This window comes from Heterocephalus glaber, unplaced genomic scaffold (assembly GCF_053883595.1).
Source record: "Heterocephalus glaber isolate CG9 unplaced genomic scaffold, H.glaber_assembly_v1.0 deba00001481, whole genome shotgun sequence".
Classification (NCBI taxonomy): Eukaryota; Metazoa; Chordata; class Mammalia; order Rodentia; family Bathyergidae; genus Heterocephalus; species Heterocephalus glaber.
The window spans coordinates 31,818,717-31,833,192 of record NW_028258317.1 but is presented as its reverse complement, the minus strand read 5'-3'; the positions used below and the strand labels follow the sequence as shown (position 1 = coordinate 31,833,192).

At 34.7% G+C, this 14,476-nt stretch overlaps 1 protein-coding gene and 1 pseudogene across 5 annotated transcripts in view; both read right to left on the bottom strand.

The window, feature by feature from the left end:
* Positions 1 to 14,476, bottom strand: part of Mllt3 (MLLT3 super elongation complex subunit) — a 334,605-nt gene that overhangs the window by 318,569 nt on the left and 1,560 nt on the right. The gene's annotated exons all lie outside the window — the stretch shown is intronic.
* The window catches only part of LOC147825892 (KRR1 small subunit processome component homolog pseudogene), a 64,554-nt pseudogene extending 50,078 nt beyond the window's left edge, over positions 1 to 14,476 (bottom strand). Inside the window, exon 1 of the transcript XR_015440058.1 lies at positions 1 to 14,476. This exon is cut by the window's left edge and continues 50,078 nt beyond it. The product of XR_015440058.1 is annotated as a KRR1 small subunit processome component homolog pseudogene (transcript).

Below are 14,476 nucleotides of genomic sequence, written 5' to 3'. Positions count from 1 at the left end.
TTGTTATAATACACTTAAGAGGATCTGGGAGCCCACTGCCTGTAAAATCTCCCATGGAGACTCAGGACCACCCAATGAAAATAGTACAACATTATTGCCTCAAGCAAGAAGCTGGTACATAGGACTGGTTATTCAAGTCTTTTAAATACTATTTTATTGAAGGATAGTGGGAGGTGGGGGAGGGATTCATGAGTGGATGGGGGAGGAAAACTCAGACCTAAAAAAAACAAATTTCTAAAGCAGAGGTTCCGGTAGTATCCCCTCCTCAACTGACCCAGTTTTTAAACAGCTACATAAACAAAGTAATAAGTGCTCACTTTCTGAGAGAATTACATTATAATCCATTTCAACATGCTACAAAGTACTTTTATTTGAAAAGCTGCTTCTCTTCTGTTATAAACAATTTTACTCAGCACCAATTTCAGACAAGAGAAGATAGCTAGGGAGTGTGGGAGGTGGAGTTAGGAAAAATTCACTCAACGTCTTTCATTGCCTTAAATAGTTGATCCAATAAAGATCCTTTAGAGAAAACTTTAAGTCTATTTTTTTTCTCCAAGTAAGCAAATCATACAGGAGGGCTTTTCTTTTCTAGGGTACTACACCATCTCTTTAAATTCCAGGCCTGCCCCATTTCCCACACATTCAATGAAAGCCCCACGTTTGCTGGCCTCCAGCCCACAATGTCAAGTAGTTTTCTTGCTATTGAATTTCAAGATTATTCTTTTGGATCATTTGCCCTTTAGTTTTAAGCACGCTAAAGCAAAAATAATGTCTTTCTACAATAACATAAAGAAAACTCAGAAGTCTTTACAAGCCCACAAGTAGAGAACACCTTGTCCTTTGGTTCCCTTTTCATTGCAAAATATGCTCCCACTCCATATGCTTCAAATAAAGGCTATTTATACACGATCTTGGACTATCATAGCTTTGTCTGTCCTGTAACAAAATTTTACAAGTACATTTATTTAGTACCAAATTTGTAATGGCTAGCAAGCTACAATATCCAAACCAGATCTATGTATTGCTAGCTCACAAGTCTTTAAATGTGGCACCTTATTCAGTTACAATAAATTTTAAAAACAATTACTTTATTTTAAAGGAAGTATTTTATTTTCTATATTTCTGGTTAACAAATTAATATAATTTAATACTAAAAACAGTAAATAAATATTCCAAGCTGTAGTCACAGGACCAAGGAGTGTAACTTCCTCATTCTCATACATACCTTAATCCTGAAAAAAGGAATCCAGACCATTATGAATCCCATTTAGAATTCTCTCAAAAAGAATAAAAATAGTTAAGTAGAATTTATCAGCAGACCTAAATTAAGACCATGGAAAATGTTATTACAAATGCTAGCAAATAGAACTGGAAGTGGTAACTTATTCAAGTAGCTAAGAAACACCCAGATCGAAGCACCAATTTTTATATGTTACAAACATCCTATGGTGGAATTAATCTAACTACAACTTACAAATTTTGTAAAAGCACCTAATACTAAAGGGAAAACACCCTTATTTTGACATAGTTTTGCTATGCATTCATGCACAGTACATTTCCTTAAAGGAGTTTTTTCATGATAAAAAGGCAAAGACTGGCCGGGGATTTAGCTCAGTGGTTTCGCCGCCAGCTGCGCAAGTGCAAGGACCCCAGTTCAAACCCCGGTACCAAAAAAAAAAAAAAAAAAAGGCAAAGATGTTTTCATAGATGATAAAATTATAGACTGAGATAAATTTTAGATTGCAAAGAGACCTTTGAGGACAACTATCATTTATTTTAGCTATGTTTAAGAAGTATTCATGTCAATCTGCGTATGGTTACATAAAACATGAAATTATTTTTAATTTTCATTTTTAAAAACTTGTTACTTTCTGGCTGGGGATTTAGCTCAGTGGCACTGCGCCTGCCTTGACAAGTGCAAGGTCCTGAGTTCGATCCCCAATACCTAAAAAACAACAACAACAAAAAAAACTTGTTACTTTTGTAACATATATGTGAACTTTTATTAAAGCCATCTTAGTACAAAATTGTTAAGTTATGTATTATTTCTCCACTGGAGAAGACTACATCTTTTCCCTACCTCAAATGTATTATTGCTGCCTTATTTTAGTACTTGTTTTTGTTTTGGTACACTTTACTTAACAGAATTTAATGTTTAACTTCAAATTATATACAAAGACACACAAAGTGGTAATGGGTCTTTTATTTTGAACTGTGGATCCCATTTATTCATAACACCATTACTATGTATCTATATGATACAATGAAAGTCCTTTCACTTGTAGTCGATTTTTACAAAGTCAGATGCAGGGCTCTGGGAAAATTTCTTGCACTATATATCAAGATAAATATGTTAATCAACAAAATTATACTTATCAAAATTCCACAGAAAAAAATGTCCCAAATTTTTAGAACATTCTTATGCGCTCTAAAATCATATACAGTAAGCCCTTGGTAACTACAGCTTTCATGTGTACAGATTCAACCAAACATGGGTTGAAAACATTCAGGAGGGGAAAAAACTACAGTTAAAATGTAGACTTTTTTCTTGCAGTTATTGCCTAAACAATACATATAAACAAGTATTTACAATGCATTACCGTTTTACCAGGTGTTATGAGTACAGATTTTTTAAGTATATGTGAAGATATGCATAGGTTATAGGCAAATACTATGCCGGTTGACATATAAGGAAATTGGACATTTGCAGATTCTGGTATCAGAAGGAGTCCTGACATTAATTCCCTATGGATACCAAGGAATGACCACACCTTACTGAAATAGTAAACACACTGTATTTCTCTTATAAAGAGTAACTGATATGAATAATATTTTCTTATCAATCAGGTTAATCTCATGACTTTTACAAATACAACAAAACATGAACTATTAAGAAAGAATATGACCTACGTGTTTCTCTTTAAGGCTTATAATCAACTTAAGAAACATTTGTGCATTTATTCATAGTAATGTTCAAGAAAAAAATTCAAAATGACAAGGTTAACAAATATTTCAAGTAACAAAATATGAAAATATTTCTTGAGATGGTCCTATTCATGTCCCAAGTGAGACTTTTACAAAAAACAAGCTTATTGCAAATGTGCCCATGCATACATTTAAATATAGGTAATATATGTAATCAACAAAGCTTGAAAAATCCAACAAATTTTACTGACAAGAAATTCCTGATATCCCACCTCCAAGACACAACTTTTATTAACAGCTTCCTGGGGTTGAGGGTACTGTATAGCTCAGCTCAGTGGCATAGCATTTACCTATTGTATATGAGGCCATGGATTCAATCCTTGGAACCACAAAAAAAAATTTCTTGCTACCATATTTTCTTTTTACCTTTTCATTTTTATCTGTCTCAGGATCCTCACAATTTGTATAAAGAGGAACAATTCTGGCTATTCTGACATAAAGAAAATGAACTAAATTAAGTACCAAAATCAATGATGATAAGACCAAAAAAGAGCCTCTCTAGGGAAATATGTCAAGTCGCATTAACTATAATATATTGTGGAGCCTTTAGAGTATAAGAAAACCCTCATGTATTTGCTGCTCTATTTAAAAAGCCTGTATTTGTATATCTTTGTATAAAGAGAAACCTTGGCTCCGTGCAGTCATCGACAATTCCCTTTATCAAGCTGGAATGTTAACTAGTTATTTTTTCCTTTGACTTAACAATTACAGAGCATGTGGCAAATAAAGAATGGAAGGATACTTGCTTTACAAAACAATTTCAATTAAACAATTCAATTAATAGGATTGTATAATTCTGTATGAATTATTAAATAGACACTGCAAGAATGTTAAATGCTCAAAGATTTGATATACATTCTTCTAGCCTGCTTACATGATGTTACAGCCCCAAGTTCTCAACTATTATTCTAGTAGGAATAAACACAAGTAGTAATCTGAGAAGTGGTATTCAGAAAAGCAAATTAAGTGACAAAAATTTACATTATGCTAATTATGTTAGGCCTACATTACATAAAATAAAAAATAAAAAACAAATCTGTCAACATGAAAAACCAATGACCTTATCACACAGCCAAGAGCCAAGTTTGAGAAAGAAGTTTTAAATAAATAGAAAGCTCCTGAGTTCTTCCAAAATGCCAATTACAAGTAGTAGTTGATAGGGGCTATAAATAACAATATGAACAAAAATATAACTTTGCATAACCAAAATTTAATCATCTGGTGAATTCCCCTTCTCATGTCACTGGCCAATATATTCCAATATACTGAGATTCATAAATTAAAAATTTTTAAATTATTCTCATTGGAAAAGCATTTGCATATAACACATGCAAGACCCTGAGCTGGATCCCCAGCACCACAGAAAAAGGAGAAATAAATCATCACCCAAACTATTACACTTAGGAAAAGTGAAAAATCAAATACAATACTATATATCTATTGCCTAGTAGGATAATCAATATATAGTTCATATTTAATAAATGATAGTTATAATTGTTATAAAATCACTAGATTAATCAAAAATGTATCATTATGCTTTTGGAAAAATTAAAGAAAAATAGTATTTCAGAGGGGAAAATCCCAGAGCATATTCAGTACAAACACATCTTTTCTATTTACCCAGGCCAAGGCTTCCCGCTTCATTGCTAAATATTGCTCCTATCAGTTACTGAAATACATATGACTCTTATTTTTAAAGCCAAAAGGCACCCATATTTCATGAATTAGGTAGTTTAAAAAGTTGGAGATGGTCAAGTCCTTCAAATTTATGCCTAGCTAGGGCTGGGGATTTAGATCAGGGGTTCCACCGCCTGCCTTGCATGCGCAAGGACCCGAGTTCAATCCCCGGTACAAAAAAAAAAAAAATTTATGCCTAGCTTCTTAAAAATGCATCCAAAATAGATGAAGAAATAATAAATAAAAGGGGGGGTGGCCTCATCCTAGCCTATTACAAAAGCTAGAATACATTCTAGAATACACAATTCTGAATGCACATGTTTCCTGGTAAATTCAATTGTTTTGTTTACACAAAGCCAATTCTTAGAAAAGAAGAAAAGCATCAGAACAATGAGCAACAATTTAGTAGGAGGGTGAGGAAGCTAAAAATTAGAGATTCCAAAACCCTTTTTCTGACTTGCAGGATCTGCCTTTGTTACACTGTTGCCAAAAATTTCCACTGTCTAGACACTAAACTGATAAAGGTATCAGTAATATCTACAGTGATACAGAGTTCCCATCTCATGTGATGTGTAACTCTAATGCAACATCCTAAGAGAAACAATAGACAGAGGGAACCGCAGGAAGGATCCAAGTAATCCAAGATTACACCTGCTGCTCCACAGCTCTATGTGAGTAGCTTCCTGCCTGCAAGTTACTATTTCCTCACATACATAGGAAAAGTCATACAATAAACATGATAACAATCTTAAGCTATGTCAACAAATAACCTATCCCATTAAAAGCAACCAAATCCTAATAGCCCTAACTCTCCATTTTTCACTGAGCCACTAAAATTGCTTATAATAAAAGGAATAGGAGAAAAAAATCAATGGAGGGAAATATTTTAGTAAAACAGAGTGTTTCAATACTAAGAAAGCTTTCATTATTCCACAATGCATATTAATGAAACATTTTAGATAAAAGATATAGATGATGTTTATCAAAATGAATACAGACCAGGAATAATCAGACAGTAGTCTCTTTCCAATTCTACCCTTGGAGGGGAAGGAAGTCAGAAATAAAAACCGGCAAAAATTGAAAGCCTTCATACAAACTAAATCTATATTCAGAAACATTAAGAGGCAAGTAATCTCCCTACTCTCTGTTGTTAATGCTTTGGGAAACTGTTAATATATAGTTGGGTTTTTTTTAATAAAAAAAAAAATATATATATATATACACACACACACACACACACACACACACACACACAAAACATTTGGCCTGGTATTGATAGGATGGAAAGTAACTGATGAATTCTACTGAGAAAGAAAAAAAGAAAGAAAGAAAATATCTAGTTTTGACAAAATTAAATATTTTAAATTTAAAAATGTACCTGGTTCTGAGAATATCAATCTTCAAACATGGGTAATAACTTTAAACTCAACTAATCATCTTTATAATCATTAATGAATGTTAATTTAAATCAAACTCAGAATCAGAAGGAAAGGTAAGCTACAGTTTTCTTTAATTAAAAAAAAGACGACAGTACACTGGTTTTATCCAAAAAGTTAATTATTAACTGCTACATAACAACTAAATCATACTCAACTGTTAACCTTATCTTTTTAAAAATTCAGTAATAGCTTTTTTCAGGCCTCAACCACTGCAAATTTATCAGATTTAAAGTAAAAGGATTAAGTAATACAACACTGTATCTTAAAACCAGACTCAGTATCCTTCATGTATTGAAATCCCTCCACAAGGTAAAGTGGGACAGAAAACCAGGAGATAACTACCATTCAGCCACTATGTTGTCAAATGACTTAATCTCAAAGGATGATCTTAAATTAATCCACAATATATACCTGATTTTGCCTGAAAAGTAGCTACAGAACTTTTTCCTTTAAAATGGCATCTACCATGGCTACTTCCCCTTAATTAAATCATAGATCATGTCTATAAAAGCAGTTATTGTTGAACATTTGTCTGCTAATATAAGTGAATAATAACTCAAAACAGTATTTTAAAAGAAAACATTGACCACCATTTATCAGTAGTTATCTCTGACCAGCACTCTTGTGAATCACTGGGTCTACATGCAAGATCACTCCACATTTCTAAGCTTCTGATTAAAAGTAAAACAAGAGAATTAACAAACATGAAGAATCTGAAGTGTCCTGGACAGCTTTACTGCAAAGACACAAGCACACTGAAGGCAGGGGCACCTCCTCCTCTGGCTCACATCCCCCATGTCTTTCACCCTCATCCTGCAAATATGAACCTGTGTGTTAAGCAAATTACCAGGCCTATCAACTACATTCTTAAATAAGACTTTAAGACAACATAAAACAGACCAACTTAACAAAATTTAAAATGTTCACATGGCAAAAAAGATCCATAACTTAGGCTACAAGAAGGGGGGGGGCATTTTCAACACACACACACACACACAAAAACAAAAGATTAACACCCTACAAACAAAAAGATGAGCACCACTAGTTTTTTGAAAAAAGAAACAGGATATAAAAAGAAGTCTAAAAAAAAATAAAAAGAAGTCTAAATGACCAATAAATATGTCAGTATTTAAAGTGCTTCCTACTAGGAATCAGCAAAATACAAATGAAAACAAAAATATACGATGTTTCAAAGAAACATCAAAAATAAGAAATATTAAAATAACTAGTATTGGCAAAGATGTAGAGAAAAATGGTACTTACTTCTGACAGTATAAACTGTCAAAGCTACTTTGTAGAACAATCTGACAATGTCTAGTACTAATGAAAACGCACATGTCTACAACCCAGTGACTCAAATTCTAGGCTTATGTCCAAACTTTTATTCATTTGCACAAGGTAACATGTTCAAAGAGGCTCACGATCCAGAAGAGAAAATGACCTACATATTTCCTAACAAGAGAACAAAAAAGTATAGATTATATTTGTATGATTAATACTAACAAGTGGAAATTAAAGAGGATGAATTGACCAAAGATGAAACATGAATAGGTTCAAAAGTACATTCAGTGGATTAAAAAAAAAAGCAAAATTATTCATTCATGAAAATGTTCTGTATTAAATAGTAGCAATAGTTGCATAATCTTGTTAATATAGTAAAAACTGTTCAATTGTACACTTTAAAATGGTGAATTTTATGGTACATGAACTATGTCAATCAACAAACTTCTTCACTCAGTATGATATCCTTCATGTTGATTTCAAAACCCAATATACTATCATGTGAAAGCATTATAAACACAAAAATGTAGATATAAATAGAATGAAAGGCTAAAATTCTAGAAGAAAAAGTTGAAAAGCATTTAAAACTTTTAGCTACATTAGCAATACTTAATTCTTTAAAATCAAAACAAAGAATCAGGGCTGAAGGTGTAGGTCAGTGGTACAGTACTTACCTAATGTTCATGAGACTCAGAGTTAAATCCTCACACAACACACACACACACACACAGGATCAAATACAATAAAATAAACATTTGTTTATTCTTGGAAATGGGGGTTTTATTGTTTGCTATATTTTTTGTATTTTCCTAGAGGGTTTTTGTTTTTAAGAAACAAAAAAAAGCCATGAATTACGAAGGGTATATTACAAAAAACAGTAAACAAGCACATATATATATATGAAAAACATGTAGCACTACTGATCAAATAAGTGCAAATTAAAATGAGGTATTTTTATAATTTGCAGTACTAGCACTACATGAGGAAATAGGCAATCTTCTAAATCCCTACATAAGTATAAATAGGAAAGCTTATACTTCTTGGGAAAAAGTTTAGTAATATATATAAAAATTTTAAATATGTATACTTTTTGACTCAATCACCTTCCTTTTAGAAAAGTCCAATGAAAGATAATAAATCTATATTCTATGTAATACTATAAAACTTAGCAATATAAAAAGATGATATTCCATGAAGGCAGGAATGTTCATCTGCACCTTAGCCCCACCACCAAGAAGTGTGCTCAACACATAGCAGGAGCTCCAAAAACACTGGAGTTAATGTTAATTGTTAATATTTATGTATGTATCAGGAGAGATGGATACACAGAGATGTATCTACTAAAATAGTAACTCTGGTTATCTACGAAATTTTTCAAATAAACTATTCTATATTTCTATGGTCTGACTTTTCTGTAATGCATATATATCTATAAATTAGAGAAAACATGATTTTCATTTCCATGTAAAAAATGAATTATAAAAAAAGAATGTAAATTCTTCATAAAGGATATAATTATGCCATGTAATTTCTCAGTTTCCAAGATATCTCTTTTATTTATTTATTTTTTTTGGTACCAGGGATTGAACTTGGGTCCTTGCGCTTGCACAGCAGGCAGCGAAACCACTGAGCTAAATCCCTGGCCCCCAAGATACCTCTTTTAAACAGAAGAAGGAAGAGTTTTATATCTTAGAACTGTAAAGGCTAGATTAAGTAATGAGGGTCATTTGTAACAGATGATCAGAAAAAGAGAAAGGTGGTCAAAGTTTGTCCACAGAGGGCTCATTGAAAGGAAATGTCCAAAAGCCAAGAAAATGAAAAAATGACTGAGACAAAATCATCAACCAATTCATTTCCCTGTGCTGCTTATATCACAGTAGTTCTACAGAAAACCACCTAAAATAATGGATCTAAATGACCTCTGAATACCATGAAAATATACTGCAGAATGGACAGTGACATTAAACTATAAAACATACGCAGTAAAACATTCACTGTATCTTTTTCCAAAAAAAATTGATAAGGCCGGGGATTTAGCTCAGTGGTGCCGTTGCCTGCCCTGCAAGCACAAAGTCCAGAGTTTGATCCCCAGTACCCAAAAAAAAAAAAAGTTAGATAATTGTTACACTGGAATATAATGAGGCAAATGCACTGGGAGCTCTATCTTTTGTTAAATGAATTTATGAACAATAATAATAATCACTAGACATATCAGCATCCATGTGCATACTGGGCAGTTTATCTGTCAGATGAAATGCTGAATATTGCGTATCAGCAGTTCTCAGAGTGCAGTCTGGGAATTTCGTGTCCTCAAAACCTGTCTGGGGGCCAGGGATTTAGCTCAGTGGTTCTGTCGCCTGCGTCACCTGCCTCCGAGCATAAGGTCCCGAGTTTGATCCCTGGTACCAAAAAAAAAACCTGTCCGGGTGACTGGGAAAGTTAAAACTAACTTTGACATCTCTAAGATATGACTTTTTCACTCTTTCTCTCACTACCATAGTTTTCTAAAGGCTATATGATATAATACAACAGACTGTATACAGAAGCAGATATGAGAATCCAGTTGTCTTCTATTAAGCCAGACAGTAAAGACACAAATTTTTTGTTTTAAAAACTATTTATCACTAAAACCATATTGATATGTTAATAGGAATGGGTTATTTTTATCTTTTAAACAAATTACTATCTAAAATGTCTCATTCTTAACAATAAAATTAATAGATTTAACATTTGCATAGAAAAGCTCTTTGCAGTCCTAGATTTGTAAGAGTGTAAGGGGTCATAAATTCAATGAGTTTGAAAATAAATTCTTTATATTTAATGTGCAACTTACAAAATTGTAGTTCTATCACTATTCTAACACAAATGAAAACAAGACAGACACTGAAGTAACTTGCCCAAGATTACCCAACAAGTCTCTTAAACCAGCCTTTGCATACAAGTTTAATTCCTGACCCTCTCTCCTCTTCACTGGTAAGCAACAGTGTCTACCCAAGGCCTGGTTAAAAACGACTCACACAGTTACATGCTAGTATCTGTTTAAAAGGCAATGTTCTATACTGATCTGTGTTCTTTGTCTTTCAGTCTCAGAAAGTACTGTGTGTTCAATGTAATGTTTGAAATGTATGGAATTAACTTTTTTCCAACTCAAACACTACAAAAATAAAATCCCAGATAGGAGTGGTGGACATGTCAGTAATCCCAGCACTCTGTGAAACAGAGGCAGGAGGATGGCAAGTGTGAGCCCTGCCCAGGCAATTTAGAAAGACCCCATCTCAAATTAAAAAATAAAAAAGGGCTGGAGATATAGCTCTGTACAAAGGCCCTGGATCCAACCCCCAGTACCACAAAAAAAAATTTTTTTTTAATGAAATCCCACCACCACCACAAGTATCCAATGAAGAAAACTACTGCCAAGATTTTGGTGCTCATTTATGTAGCATTTACTTATACACACAGGCATGCGTACGTCTACTTTTTTTATCTGGATAAGGGCATTTCTTAAGCGGGGTCACATGAATTTAGCAACTTGTCTTGTTTCAGTTAATGCCTCCTTAAGAATTTCCTGCAACTACAAACAGATTTACCACTTGTTACAGATTACCATCATTTCACTACACCCAACTGAGGTCCCCAATGTGACTTACTCAAGGTTTCTGCAATTATAGAGACAGTCCCCAGAAATATGTTGCAATTTGTGTTCAGGAAGTCATTTCTGCCAGAAAATTCCTAGAAGTAAACTTGCTGAGTTAAAGGGTATGAACATTAAAAATCAATAGATTTCCCAGAAGTCCTCCAAAATGCCCATGCCCAATTTACATTCTAACTGACTGCATATGAGATTTCCTCCACTAATGCAGCTTTTACATGCCTTCAGAAATTATATTTTATGTTGCTTCAAAATGACAAGTACAACTGCTCTCACTTGTCATCTTAATTCCAATCAGTACCCTACACAAATAGTGCTCACCCATCTCTATTTTTTCCTTATACCTTTTAAATGCCTTGAAGACAAAAATAAACCAGGTGCACAAAAAACTATAGTGACCCCTCAAGTTTAGGTATCTAGATAAAGTTATCCAAATTATTTCAAAAGACACAAATCAGAATTGAGCAATAAAGCAAGTCTCAAACACTTAAAGGAAAGCTTACACATGGGTTTATTATGCTTTACCTGCCCATTCAAAGCACTGAAGGCTACAGACAAAAAGCTATTAAATCATAGCAAATTAGCTCACATAAAATAATAAGCCAATTTCATGTCATAAATGTCAATGGAACAGACTGTAATAGTAAAGATGGTTGTAACTGGAAAGTTCACTGAAATTCACATCATATTGAAAATGAAAACAATATTTTAAATTAAATGTTTTGAATGCGACTATTCGTCTTATCAGATTAGTATAAATCTTTGATGTTAATAAATAAAATATAGTCTTTTCTTGAAAGTAGATCATTTACAGAGTAAAGATGTGTTAATTCAAATCCAATTAGCTCAATTCTGATAGGATATATGTAATTCCTATTCAGCAACAAGTTGAAAATACTGTTATTTCTTCCCCTACGAGTTCTCATACTATTACTGCAAAGTAAAGGAAATCAACCCGAAAATCAATTTGCCCTTCTAACGAAAGATTTATAAAACCAAAGACTCATCCACCTCATGGCTAAGCAGTTCTAGGTTCATCTGTGTTTGTCGGCCACTGTGTATAGTGAGTGGTTTAACTCATCACTATTAACAGTGATTTACAGTTTAGAGTATGAGAAATTCTTTCAAATACGGATTTTCTCTCAAATTTATTTTTGTAATTTCTCCCTTGTCAAATGGGTGAAATTATATCCTATCACTTAGAGATCCACAACATCACAAAACACTGCACCTTAAGAGGTACTACTAGAAGAAAGTAGCTTTAGAAATGCTTGGCATTCTTACTCTGCATTCATTTATTATTCTGCTTATAAAATCTTTCAAAATGATAAGTACCAGGATTAAAAGGCATGTTTGGTGTTGCCTGAACCCACAACTATTCCCAATGAATAGTGCAGCCTTCTCTTGCAATCGGAATCATGTGTAATTACTGTATGACAAGGTCTCTCCTGGGCGACGTAAACTGGCATTCTTCCCAGGACTTGTCACATCACAGGAACCACACATACAAATAAAAATCCAAAAATAAACACTTTAAAACAATGGCTTATACACAGCATAAAGAAGCTCCTCACTCAAGAATAAAAATCATAGAGTCCAACCAATAGGCATCCTTGATGAAGAGATCTGAGAAGACTCCCTGTCCACACTGCTCACCACACCTAGCAACAACTCCCAGGTGTGGACCAGTGGGCAGCACCCTCACGTTCCCTCAGGATGGACAGAAAATCATTAAGTCCAGGAAATAAAGGGAAACCTCACCACACATACCCACTGAAGCAGAGAAAAACAGAAGAGGCTGATCATCTTCCATTTCACAATGCCAATTTGTTGATTGTTAAGGTTCCTAAACAAAGTTATCTTAAGAGCTGAGTTAATTTTCCTAATATAACAAATATTGCTTTTTGGTTAAGTGTATTTCACCTTGAAGTGAATACCAGCCAAATAGCAGTAATAGTGTATACCAAGGATCTTAGAAGGTAGTTTCTTTTGTTTAAATTCCTCTGAGATGGCTCTACAGACACATGGAAAAGGATTCCAAGCATCATATCCAGTCTTCTACAATGACAGAAACTTAACAATCCTCATCCTTATCACAGCTTTGAAGAAACATAAAGTATAATATCCCAATCTCTATTTTGGTATAAAATACTAAATGTTATTTCCTGTAACCCAGGCATACTTCTGGCCTTCTACTAGGACCTGGTTGCATTTATTAACCATCCAACAAAGCTCATCGAATTCAACTGTGTAAGTTTTGAAGAGGAGCTACAAACCAAACCATTAAAGGCACAAAAATACATTTGTACTTGCCAGTACATGACCACCGGAACGCACCAACACAAACTCCGCCACCTCCTTTCTTTATTCAGCCCCCAAAGGTTCAGTAATTTCCACATCGCTCTAAGCAGAACAGATTTATTATGATGTTACTTTAAGAAACTGCAGGAGTTCTAGATGCCAATAAAGATTACGGATCAAATGGAAGATAACTACTAACCATTGTGTCGACTTAGATAAATAAACCTGCTCACAAAGCACCTTATTGTATTTGTACTGTTACCTCCACTAATCCAACTGAAACAACCAGACAGTAGCTTTCTAGAGGCTGAAAGCAATAGAAACAAAGATTTCTCAAACCCCCTTTAAGTTCTTTTAAAAGGACAACCCTTTTCTCTTTTCCAAAGCTGTCCTCTTTATGGAAAATGTCTCAGACTCCAAAAGCTCAGCAAGATTGTGCAAATTAGACTCCAACGCAGGGAAGGACAGGAGATAACCGCAATACAACATCTCTCTGAAACTTCTTTCACAACCCTTGAAGAAAGCCTCTCCCTGTGGATCATATCTAGCAACATTTTACAACCCTGCCCAAAATCGAAGCAGCAGTCAAACATCACGGGGGAAAGAAGGCAGGAGAAGGAGTAAGCTCCCCCACAAAATAAAATCAAGACTGGGGTGGGGTGTGGCAGTGGCTAATCCCCAAAAGAAGTCTTCGGCAACTGGCATTCAGTGCTTCCCACAGAGGGAAAAGCAAAGATGCTAAAGAGAATTGGCTTCTCAGGGCGGAACATTAATTACATTCAATGCACTTCTTGCTAACAACACAGATAAATTCCTGTTTCTTCAGGAAAAAAAAGGGGGCGTAAACTACGTACTCCCTACACTCACTCCCCAAGCCTCCAAACCTAACAACTAATTACTGCTTCCCCACAGACTGGCGGCCGGCGAGGGCCCCGAGGGGAGTAAACAGGCTGCGAGGAGTAAACAGGACACCTGACGTCCATCCTCTGCTGTGGCTTCGCGAAGCCCAGGTCGCGCTCGCGCGGGGCGCAGCCGTACCGGGGTCTAAGGCCACGCGGACGGGCGGGCGGCGCGGGAGCGCCAGGCCGAGCGATTGTCTCCTCGCCGGCAGAAACATTTTTTATCAGGGCTCTTTTGTATTGGA